This window comes from Scyliorhinus torazame, chromosome 9 (genome assembly GCF_047496885.1).
Source record: "Scyliorhinus torazame isolate Kashiwa2021f chromosome 9, sScyTor2.1, whole genome shotgun sequence".
In the NCBI taxonomy this organism is placed as follows: Eukaryota; Metazoa; Chordata; class Chondrichthyes; order Carcharhiniformes; family Scyliorhinidae; genus Scyliorhinus; species Scyliorhinus torazame.
The window spans coordinates 165107322-165116805 of NC_092715.1; the positions used below are offsets into that span (position 1 = coordinate 165107322).

Below are 9484 nucleotides of genomic sequence, written 5' to 3' on the forward strand. Positions count from 1 at the left end.
AATAAAATAGACAGGAGCATCACGAGCTTCGTGTGGGCAGGGAAAGTTCCGAGAGTAAGGAGGGGGTTCCTTCAGCGTAGTAGGGACAGAGGAGGATTGGCACTACCGAACTTGGGCGATTACTATTGGGCCGCCAATGTGGCAATGATACGTAAATGGATGATGGAGGGAGAGGGAGCGGCGTGGAAAAGACTGGGGAGAAAGTCCTGTAAAGGGACGAGTTTAGAGGCGCTGGTGACGGCGCCGCTACCGATCTCACCTAAAAAGTTTACCACGAACCCGGTGGTGGCGGCAACATTGAATATCTGGGGACAGTGGAGGCGACAGAGAGGGGTGCGGGGAGCCCTGGTGGGGTCCCCAATCAGGAACAACCATAGGTTCGCCCCAGGAAGAATGGATGGAGGATTTCAGAGCTGGTACCAGTTGGGAATTAGGAGGGTGGGAGATTTATTTATAGATGGGACTTTTGCGAGCTTGGGAGCATTGGAGGAAAAGTATAAGTTGCCCCGGGGAAATTTCTTGATATATATGCAGGTGAGGGCGTTTACTAGACAACAGGTGAGGGAATTTCCGTTGCTCCCGACACAGGGGATACAGGACAGGGCGCTTTCAGGGGTGTGGGTCGGAGAGGGCAAGGTGTCAGAGATTTACCGAGAGATGAGGGAAGAGGGGGAGGAGTCGGTGGACGAACTAAAAGGAAAGTGGGAAGAAGAACTAGGGGAGGAGATAGAGGAGGGTATGTGGGCTGATGCCCTAAGCAGGGTAAATTCCTCTTCCTCATGCGCCAGGCTTAGCCTGATTCAATTTAAGGTGCTACATAGAGCACACATAACGGGAGCAAGATTGAGCAGGTTCTTTGGAGTGGAGGACAAATGTGGGAGGTGTGGCGGGAGCCCGGCAAACCACGCACATATGTTTTGGGCGTGCCCGGCACTGGAAGGGTATTGGAAGGGAGTGACGGGAGTGATTTCGCGGGTGGTGAAGGCCCGGGTCAAACCAGGCTGGGGGTTAGCTCTATTTGGAGTTGCGGAAGAGCCAGGAGTGCAGGAGGCGAAAGAGGCCGACGTTGTGGCCTTTGCGTCCCTAGTAGCCCGGCGCAGGATCCTACTCATGTGGAAGGAGGCGAAACCCCCCAGACTGGAGGCCTGGGTAAATGATATGGCGGGGTTCATTAAACTGGAGCAGATAAAGTTTGCCCTGAGAGGATCGGCTCAAGGGTTCACCAGGCGGTGGCAGCCATTTCTCGACTACCTAGGGGACCGTTAGAGGGTAGACAGATGACCAGCAGCAGCAACCCAGGGGGAAGGGGGGGGGGGGGGGAGGGGGATTTAGTTTAGTTTAGGTCAAAGATAAAGGGGTTTTGTTACTTGTGTATTGTTAAAAATTTCTGTATTGTTATTGTTGCGTTTGCTTTGTAAGAGGGGAAAAATTGTTGTTTGGGAAAAAAAATTCAATAAAACATATTTTTTTAAAAAATAAATGATGTGATAACAGGACACTTAGATAATATCAACGGGGGGCAGCACGGTGGCGCAGTGAGTTAGCCCTGCTGACTCACGGCGCCGAGGTCCCAGGTTCGATCCTGGCTCTGGGTCACTGTCCATGTGGAGTTTGCACATTCTCCCCGTGTTTGGGTGGGTTTCGCCCCATAACCCAAAGATGTGCAAGGTAGGTGGATTGAACATGCTAAATTGCCCCTTAATTGGAAAAAAATGAATTGGGTACACTAGATTTATTTTAAAAAAGATAATATCAACGGGATTAGACACAGTCAACAAGGATTTATGAAATGTAAATGATGTTTGACAAATCTACTGGAGTTTTTTTTAAATAGATACGGGTAAACCAGTGGGTGTGGTATATTTGGATTTTCAGACAGCTGTTGATAAAGTCCCACATGAGAGGGCTAGTGAGTAAAATTAAAGCACATGGGGTTGGGGTTAATATATTGGCATGGATTGAGAACTGGTTAGCAGACAGGTAACAGAGTCAGAATAAATGGGTCTCTTCCGAAAGTGGCAGGCGTTGACTAATGGGGTCACTTTAGGCTCCCACTATTCACAATATATATCAATGATTTGGATGAGGGAACCAATGTTATATTTCCAAGTAAGCTGATGACACAAAACCCTGTGGGAATGCAAGTGGTGAAGAGGATGTTAAAATGTTTCACGGTGATTTAGATGAGTTGAGTGGGCAAATTTATGGCAGATGCAATATAACATGGATAAATGTGAAATTATCCACTTTGGATATTGGCAGCCGATAGCTATGTTTTCCAGCATCGGCCCACATTTTAAAAATTTGTTCATGGAACGTATATGTCGCTGCTGAGGTCAGCATTTATTGCCCATCCCTAATTGCCCTGGAGGGGGTGGTAGTGAGCAGGCTTATTGAACCTCAGCAGTCCATGTGGTGTAGGTATTGCCACAGCTCTGTTGGGAGAAAGTTCCAGGATTTTGACCCAGTTACAATGAAGGAACAGTGATGTAGTATCAAGTCAGGATGCTGGCAACTTTGGAGGAGATTTGCATGAGATGGTGTTGTTCCAATGCAACTGCTGTTCTTGTTCTTCTTAGTGGCAGAGATCGCTGGTTTAGAAAGAATCTTTGTAAAGCGCTGCCATGCAACTTGTCACTGGTGTGTTTATCTACAAGTTGTCCCAGCGGTAGAGGAAGTGAATGTTTAAGCTAGTGGATGAGGTAATAATCAAGAGTGTTGATTGTCCTGGATGGTTCGGAGTTTTTGCGTGTTGGAGAGCAGTCATCCAGGTTTGTGGAGAACATTCCATCACAATCCTGATATGGACCTTATGGATGATGGACAGGTTTCAGGAGTCAGGAGTTGATTACTCACTTCAGAATTCCCAGCCCCCGACCTGCTCATGTCGCCAAAATATTTGTGGCAGGTCCACTTAAGTTTCTGAACAATGGTAACCACCCTTCGGACTCAGGATGTTGATAATGCCATTGAACGTAAGGTGCAGTGCGGCATAGTATACTCAGCTAAGTTGAGGGTGACCTACAAATCCAAGGACTTTTATTTTGGGACGGCGGAAGCAGCGGAGGAGTTTGCGAAGGCAGAAGGACTGTGGCTGAATTGAGAAATGGTCATGTAGCGATGTAGCCTCATGTAACTGTATTTTTTCACTGCGGCGGGTGTATGTGCTAAATGAGCCAACGTTGTATATATTTGGACAAGGGAAGAGATGGGACTTTCACTTGCAATGATGGTTCTTTGGGGCTTGGGTGTGTATGCGGGGTTTGTGTGCTAAAAGGGGATTTCTTGGTTTTTCTGGGACCGGGCAAGGGGGAAAAGAGACCCGGGCGGGGGATTCCACGCTGGCCGGTTTAAGCCAACCAGTGAATGTGAGTGCGGTGGGGGGAGGGGCTGCGGCCATCGGAGCCTGGCAGAACAGGTTCCCATGAGTCTAGTCGGGGTGGAAAGTTGGGGGGGGGGGGGGGGGGGGAAGGAACAGGGGCTGGGAGGAGGTATTTTATAAGAGGAAGTGGAGGGGGGGGGGGGGCGGGTTACAATTCATGGGTGTCATTTACGGTACTCTTTCGGGGATTGGATGGCATTGAATGTTAGGGGGGTGTGGTGGCCTCTATAGGTCAATGGTGACCATAGGCGATTCCTGATTCCTTTTTTTTCCCCCTTTACTTTTCCCACCGTGGAAGGGTTTGTTTTATTTGATGCTTATATTGTCAGGTGGGCCGTTGTTTGGGGTGGTGGGAGGATGGGATCATTGTTGTTGATAAGGGGATTGTTTTTGTATTTGTTACTGTTTACTGCTTGTTGGTGGGGTGTAAATTCTGAAGAAAATTTGAAAATGGAGAATAAAAATATTTTACAAAAAAAGATAATGCCACTGAACATCAAGGGGAGATGATTTGATTAATTCTTGATGGAAAAGGTTTTTGGCTGGCACTTATGTGGCACGAATGTATTTATCAGTTCAAGCCTTACCCTTACTCAACACACTGGAGGAAAATTCGCTAGATGTTACATACCAGACAGGCCACAGGAGGGAGCTCCCGAACCTTCGCACTCACCCACTTTGAGAAGGCCGCGAAGCTCATGTAGGGCCACATGGGCCAGAATTCTCCAATTCCGCGGCCAAGTTCTGACGCCAGCATGAAAGGCGGCGTGAGCCACACCGGCGTCAACGGGCCTCAAGTGGCAGGTATTCATCCATTCCTAGGGGGCTAGTACGGCGCCTGAGTGGTGTCCGCAGCTTCGGCGCCCGAAAGCCAGCGCGCCACGGCCGACGCGAGTTTGCGCATGCGCATAGGTTCCTGTCTCTGCGCCGGCCCCCGGGCAATATGGCTGAGCCCTACAGAAGCCCCGCACGGAGGAACATAGGCCCCCACGGAACTAGCCCACCTGCCGATCAGTAGGCCCGGATCGCGGGCCAGTCCCCCCCCCCCCCCCCCCCCCCCCGGGTCGCATCCTCCCAATCCCCACCACAACGACCCCCACAGCCAGAACTCTAAGGTCCCACCGGGTGAGACCATACGTAACCCACGCCGGCAGGACTCGGCCGAACTCGGCGAGCACTTGGCCATCGAGGCCCGGAGAATCGCCATGGGGAGGCGCTGTCAACGGCCCCCGACCAACGCGGCGGCGATCCCGCGGGCGCCAGAGAATCGGCGGGCCGGCGTCGAGGCGGCGCTCGATTCACGCACCTCCCCCCCCCCCCCCCCCCCCGGCGATTCTCCGACCCGGAGCGAGGTCGGAGAATCCCGGCCATGGTTCTTGCTGTGGGAAATGATGAGGTCAGCAACACCATGCTAGCATCAGGTTTCTGACTGAGAACCTGCTCTGTTAGCCTGAAAACCCATTGAGTCCTCTCACAGGTACAACCTTCAACACCTATTGCTTTCTTCCTAGTCCCAAGGGGATGATGTACAATTATTCGTGGGTTCTACTCTCCTTTCCTGACACTTTATCACAGGAGAAAGTGGTACAGGAAGAAGAGATTTATGAAAACTGAGCCACCAAGAATGGTAACTGCATGATACTGACATCTGACACCAGTACGTTCCACGCTTACACAGCACCTATACCAATGGCACACAAAGGTGATAGCAAGCATCAAAACGTAACGTGGCAGGGAACAATCCCCATCCTGCTCCTCCCCCTCAGTCCCACAAACAAGATAGCCTCTCACAATCCTTGGACTCCGGTGGCACCTGCAAGATGCATGAAATGCATAAAAGATGTTTTTCAAAAAAACAATTGAAAGTATGAAAGTAGTTCAATGCAAAACAGTGCAATTTGTGCACTTGCGAAGTCACAGTACTAAAATAGAACCTGGGATTTTATTCCTGGCAAAGGTTGGATTCACACAAGGCTATACGCGCACACTGCTGTTATCCTCACTGTTGTGATGATTCTGGCAGGACTACTGTGTGGTCAATTCCAGCCCCACTTGTCCCACAGTCACAATTCAATTGAAATGAACAAATAATTCTTAGCCAATGGGCAGCACGGTGGCACAGTGGTTAACACTGCTGTCTCACAGCGGCAGGGACCCTGGTTCAATTCCGGCCTCGGGTGACTGTGTTGAGTTTGCACTTTCTCCCCGTGTCTGCGTGGGTTTCCTCCGGGTGCTCCAGTTTCCTCCCACAGTCCAAAGATGTGCAGGTTAGGTGGATTGGCTATGCTAAATCACCCCTTAAGTGTCCAATGGTTAGGTGGGGTTACTGGGTTATGGGGATAGGGTGGAAGTGTTGGCTTAGGCACGGTGCTCTTTCAAGAGTCAGTGTACACTCGATGGGCAGAATGGCCTCCTTCGGCACTGTAAATTCTATGATTCTATGAAATACCCACGTCTTAAGGGGCTGGTTTAGCACAAGGCTAAATAGCTGGTCTGCTTTAAAGGCCAGCAGCACGGTTCAATTCCCATACCAGCCTCCCCGAACAGGCGCCGGAATGTGGCGACTAGGGGCTTTTTACAGTAACTTCATTTGAAGCCTACTTGTGACAATAAGCGATTTTCATTTCATTTTTTTTTTCTTCGGTCTATGGCTGCCCAGTAACTATAATCACCAGGTTTGTAAATTTAAACACAATTAATTTTTATTGATAACAATAACTATAATTAAAATTATAGTAAATGCAACTAGTTAACTATTACTTAATTCCTAATAATTATAATAATCTTTATTAATGTCATAAGTAGGCTTTCATTAACATTGCAATGACGTTAGTGAAAATCCCCTAGTTGCCACGCTCCGGCATCTGTTCGGGTACAGTGAGGGAGAATTCAGAATGTCCAATTCACCTAACAAGCACGTCTTTCGGGACTTGCGGAGGAAACCGGAGAACCCGGAATAAATCCACACAGACACAGGGAGAGCGTGCAGACTCCACACAGACAGCGACCCAAGCCGGGAATCGAAATTGGGTCCCTGGTGCTATGAAGCAACAGTGCTAACCACTGTGCTATCATTCCCCCCCCCCCCCCCCCGCCTCTTTAACTCACACCACCCTCTATACACACACATATCCGCAAGATAGGCAAACACAGAGGGGAAAGAGGGGTTTAAAATAACGATGAAAGTAAAAGGATAAGAGCCTTGGTTTCAGGTGGACATCTTCCAGTCTACAGGTCTCAAAAAACCTTTTGCAGGTTCAGAGAACAGCAGGTAGGCACATTTCTGGGGTGTGGGTGGGGGTGGTGAAGAGAAAGAGAGAGTGAAAAAGAAAGAGAAATAGAGCGAGAGCAAGCAAGATTCGCCTCTCTGCGTCCAGGATCTGAGTGTCTTTCCTTGGTTCTGTGAAAACCATCCCACTTGGGTAGAACCCAATCACTGTCTCTCACCGGGCAAAATACAGCCTTTTGCAAATTCATTGGCCATCAGCCAGCCAATCGAGCTGGACCCCTGCAAATGCTTGGGTGCCAAAGTTCTGCTGCTCTATATCTCCAATAGCACAGTGTGCTATTTTGCAACTTTTGAGTTCCTCACTTCCTCTGCTTGACTTAAAGGTATATGTCCACTAAACATCCATGGATCATGATAATCATAAAGTAAAATAAATGGGAGATAAGGGAATCAGCAAGAATCATACAATCATAGAATTTACATGATGTGGAGATGCTGGGGTTGGACTGGGGTGAGCACAGTAAGAAGTCTTACAACACCAGGTTAAAGCCCAACAGGTTTGTTTCAAACACTAGCTTTCGGAGCACTGCTCCTTCCTCAGGGGAATGAAGAGGTATGTTCCAGAAACATATATATATAGACAAATTCAAAGATACAAAACAATGCTTAGAATGCGAGCATTTGCAGTTAATTAAGTGTTTACATATCCAGAGATAGGGCTAACCCCAGGTTAAAGAGGTGTGAATTGTCTCAAGCCAGGACAGTTGGTAGGATTTTGCAAGCCCAGGCCAGATGGCGGAGGGTGAATGTAATGCGACATGAATCCCAGGTCCTGGTTGAGGCCGCACTCATGCGTGCGGAACTTGGCTATAAGTTTCTGCTCGGCAATTCTGCGTTGTCGCGCGTTCTGAAGCTGCCTTGGAGAACGCTTACCCTGAGATCACAGGCTGAATGCCCTTGACTGCTGAAGTGTTCCCCGACTGGAAGGGAACATTCCTGCCTGGTGATTGGCGCGCGATGTCCGTTCATCCGTTGTCGCAGCGTCTGCATAGACTCGACTCATCGATCGGCAGTTCCAATGCGCCACAGCAAAAAAACCGCACCGACCTCCTCAGAAGACAAACACGGGACACAACCGACAGAGTACCTTTCGTCGTCCAGTACTTTCCCGGAGCGGAGAAACTACGGCATCTTCTTCGCAACCTTCAACACGTCATTGATGAAGGTGAACATCTTGCCAAGGTCATCCCCACACCCCCACTACTTGCCTTCAAACAACCGCTCAACCTCAAACAAACCATTGTTTGCAGCAAACTACCCTGCCTTCAGAACAGCGACCACGACACCACACAACCCTGCCATGGCAATCTCTGCAAGACGTGCCAGATCATCGACATGGATACCACCATTACACGCGAGAACACCACCCACCAGGTACGCGGTACATACGCGTGCGACTCGGCCAACGTTGTCTACCTCATACGCTGCAGGAAAGGATGTCCCGTAGCATGGTACATTGGCAAGACCATGCAGACGCTGCGACAACGAATGAACAGACATCGCGCGACAATCACCAGGCAGGAATGTTCCCTTCCAGTCGGGGAACACTTCAGCAGTCAAGAGCATTCAGCCTCTGATCTTCAGGACGCGCGACAATGCAGAATCGCCGAGCAGAAACTTATAGCCACGTTCCACACCCATGAGTGCGGCCTCAACCAGGACCTGGGATTCATGTCGCATTACATTCACCCCCCACCATCTGGCCTGCAAAATCCTACCAACTGTCCTGGCTTGAGACAATTCACACCTCTTTAACCTGGGGTTACCCCTATCTCTGGATATGTAAACACAATTAACTGCAAATGCTCACCATTTTTAAATGGCGCCCGATCTCTCGACCCCCCTCATTGTGACCACCGGACCTCCTGCAGTGTTAATGTAAGCCTACTTCTGACATTAATTTAAAAAAATGATTATAAGATTTATTGAACCTCTCCAACACCTACCCACGGTCAGTAATGTCATTCTCTTGTACACTATACACGTGGGCTTGTCTTGCTTCTTTCTATCCACCTTCATTCACGTTTGCAATAGAAGACTACTCGCCCTAGCACATGCACTTTTAACCCCTTCACCCCCTTAAAAAGATTTGCACTTTTCTTAACACAAAAATACTACTATTCGTGTGTCAAACTGAAGGGGCTGGAAAAGAATAACGATTAGCTGCCCACAAAGCCCCTTCAGCGATTTTGGATCTTGCTCACTTGAAGGAATGAAACGGTTAAGAATCCAGTTCTGCAGAAACAGCTGAATAGGCATCATACGCTTGTATTTTCAGTGGAAGCACAACTTCGGCTTTTATTTCCTAATAAACAAGTAAATAGCACTATGTGTAGAATTGTTATTGTTACTGACCTGCAAACCCGCTCACCCACTGTCCGCCTCCTGGTCAGTGGGTGTGCGCGCGCCTGAACCCGGAACCGGCGCTCGAGCTTCCCGCCCAGTTCTGATTGACAGCTGCCGCCTCCGCCTCCGCGGCAGCAGCAAAACACACCCGCCCATTTCTAGTTTACTCTGCAGCAGCAAAACACACCCGCCCCTTTCTAGTTTACTCTGCAGCAGCAAAACACACCCGCCCCTTTCTAGTTTACTCTGCAGCAGCAAAACACACCCGCCCCTTTCTAGTTTACTCTGCAGCAGGCTCCTTTACTGTACTCGGAATTAAACCAGTTTACAGCACTGTTAAATTTTTCTGAACTACATATAATTGCTGTTTGGGGGCAGTTTGCAGGACTATGTTCGTTTTCTAAAAGGAAAATATGCGAAAAGAAGGTCTCAAGCATACAAAAATACAGATGAGAAAAATATACGAA

At 48.9% G+C, this 9484-nt stretch overlaps 1 protein-coding gene across 2 annotated transcripts in view; it reads right to left on the bottom strand.

Annotated features, from left to right (window-relative positions):
* Positions 1–9103, bottom strand: part of fancc (FA complementation group C) — a 274053-nt gene extending 264950 nt beyond the window's left edge. Inside the window, exon 1 of one of the 2 annotated variants that reach the window (XM_072516728.1) lies at positions 9027–9103. The gene's annotated coding sequence lies outside the window, so the exon portion shown is untranslated. The remainder of the gene's footprint in view (positions 1–9026) is intronic. The other variant, XM_072516729.1, reaches the window with a different exon arrangement.
* Positions 9104–9484: the final 381 nt, after the last annotated feature.